We start from the raw sequence: 3,090 nt of genomic DNA, 5'->3' as shown, positions 1-3,090 counted from the left end.
TGCTTTATGGGTTAAATGCTAGCGGTTATCAGAACACTACTCACGTGGCCTTCTCAGGAGCAGGAAAGCGTGCACTCTCTTAGACGCACAGCTGGAAAGAAAAGACCCACTGGCAGGAAATGATCATTATAGCCAGCATGAGACAAAGGCTGGATAATATAAAACTCAAAAAGTCCACTCAGTCGTGGCTAAACACATTCTACCAGCCATCTCCTATCTCAAACTGCACAGGGAAGGGGAGAGCTTAATCAGAGAGGAGGAGGTTCTCGGAAAAAGGCTCAACTCTGACACCTGATGAACCAGGGTCATCCACGGCCAGTCACTGACAGAGGCCTGAACTGCAGTGACTGGTTATGGTGGCCAAAAAATCCCAGTGAAGGTGCCAGCTCACTCTGATATAGCCCCTACCCAGAAGTGTGTGATTCATTTGGAACCTCTGGTAGAAACTTAAGTCCCAGCATCCTAGGTAACCAAGTTGGCTGGAATGGAGTTTTCAACCAGATCCTTACTTGGTCACACCCTGATGCTCAACCCACAATACTCCCAAATGGATCAACTACTCCCAGTCAGTTGCAAAGTCCTGGTCATGACCACCAGAATGAACCGATGATGGGGAGAAATCATGAGGATGGAGCCACGGAATTCCCTCAACAACTACTCCCTAGGATACAGCACCACTGCCATCGTCTTCATCCGCACCTACCCCTACCGAGTCTTCGATCACATGACACCGTTCTTCCCGATCCCCTCTGTTAGTCCCAAGGTGAGCCTGCCTCATTGTCAGAACATTAGGCCTCATCACTTCTGTCCGCCCTTCCTCCCGAAATCTCACCTGCTGTCCCACGAGGACAAGGTCAAGTGTAGGCACCAGGACCTGTTTGGGGCTGCCTAGGAAGGATCAGAGTGGTGGCCTGGCTTGGTTCACACTGACTCCGGACACCTCGTGGTACCTTCAACTTCCTTGTGGCAGATGGTGGCCAGCGTCTTCAGGGGTGAAGGTGGAGCCGTCTTCTGAATCAACTTCAAATGGTCCAACACATGAATTCCAGAGAAAACAGGGATATATGGTGGTTCACCAAGTGCCTTCACTGAAATAAGCCAGGCCATGAGCCACCAGCACCTGATTGCCTGGTGACACGTGTTCCAAGTTCTATTGGTCTCCACTGTCAAGGAAGTGACATCGTAGCCTGCATACCTGACTTTTGCCCTCTACTGATGGAAATCAACGCTAAAAATCCCACTGGGTTGCCAAATTCACAGCTCTCACAGCATCACATCCATACCCAGACACAGTGACAGCAATCCTCCCCAATCCACAGGAGCCAGAGAAGGCCTGGGTTCAGCCAGGTCCACATCTTTCAGCACCCTGAGATGGCTTCACACATGGATCCTCCGTCTTCACCACTTTATCACCCTAAAGAAGTCAACGAGGGTCTCTCGGCCACTCAACTGAAACTTGGTGGAGCAGCACAGCCTCTGAGATATACATTTCTGCAGGGGTTAGGTATATAAAAGGTTGTTGTTGTTGTTTTGGGGGACTCTCATTACCCACTCCTTGTCATCCCTCGCCCTATTACCTTCTCTCTCATTACACAGGGTCTCATCACTTTTCTCTCTACCTCCTAACTCACAACACCAGTGCTACCTCCTGACCCTCCTGACTCCTTTCACCTGCACCTGGGAGTTCTTCAGCCCTTTCCTGCCTCTTCACCTCCCATCACTTTCCTGCTTCTTGATCTCACCCAACACACATTCCTTCTATTTGAATTCTCTTCTCAGTTGTCCTTTCACCTCTGCCAATTTTCACGACCACAGGCACTCAGACAAACATGTGGGCACAAATGTTCATCACAGAACCATCCACAGAAGTCAAAGGAAGCAAACATTCCAAAAGTCTCTCCAGAAATGATGAAGTCAACCCAATACAGCACACCTATGATACCTTTCACTCATCAAAAGGAATTTCCGAGTAACACACGGTCCACATTGATGAGCATCAAAAATATCGATGACTAAATGACAGGTGTCAGACTCTAAAACCACGTACCATAGGATGCCATTTAAATGAAAAATCCAGAGTGGGTACATCCACCCACACACACAGTGACGTATGGTTAAAAAGGGGCTGCAGGGGGCATAGGGGAGAGATGGAAGTTCTTGACTAAAAAGGATCTGTCTGGGCCGAAGGACTTGTTCTGCTAGTAGGCCTGCCATTGGCAACCAACATTCTGATGGTAGTTAAAGGCAACAAACGTTATAGTTGACAATCATTCAAACAAGGGAACTCATTGTATGTCAGATCAAAACCCAGTATAGGACTCAACAATCAAGGAAACTGAAAACAGAAAAGTCAACGTAAGCTGCACTTGGAGTAAATGCAAAGTTAATGACAAACCAAGTATCATGACAAGACACATAGTTCCCATTTCAGGACAGGGAAAGGCACATCATGCGCTAAAGCTCAGTGTTGTTTACAAGGATGCTGAAGGAGGTGCTGGGGTTGCCTCTGCCTCTGCCTCTAGAGCAGTGTATTGGTTCTGTAGTGTTGCTCTAACACAATACTAAAAGAGAATAGGTTGACAAACAGGAATCTGTCCTCTCACAATTTTGAGACAAGAAGTAGTCCAACATGAAAGTGCTAGCTAGGGAATCGGTGAAGCCTTCTCGATCGTGGGCTTCAGTTCTGCCTCCTGTTCCTGGTCCACATGAGCTAGAGGCATCTCCTATGGCAGGCAACTGCTGGTAGCTCTGGGTGAAGAGCACAAGGTCTGCAGGGAAAGCGGGACCATCCCTTTGTGAACAGGCAACACAGCAGACCTCAGGTTCAGGTAATACAATAAAAATGTTTCTGATCCACTGTTTCTCTGGATGTGGGACAGAGAAGGGTCATAGTCTGAAACAGCAACAAGAACCACCAGACTTGTCAGGTGATGTGGCTCACACTGGGAAGCCCAGGCTTCAGTGAATGTGGCAAGAGACACACAACTGCTTCCAGCAGTAACCAATTCTCCATTTAATGAGCAGTATTTGAGGTTGAAGAAGGGCATGCAATATTGGGCACCTCCAATCTTTTGGTTTACCACATGGTCA

The sequence above is a fragment of the Orycteropus afer genome, unplaced genomic scaffold (assembly GCF_000298275.1).
Source record: "Orycteropus afer afer isolate SDZICR_OR568_19922 unplaced genomic scaffold, OryAfe1.0 scaffold01280, whole genome shotgun sequence".
NCBI lineage: Eukaryota > Metazoa > Chordata > Mammalia > Tubulidentata > Orycteropodidae > Orycteropus > Orycteropus afer.
The sequence above is the reverse complement of the archived record's forward strand: the minus strand, read 5'-3'. Positions refer to the sequence as shown.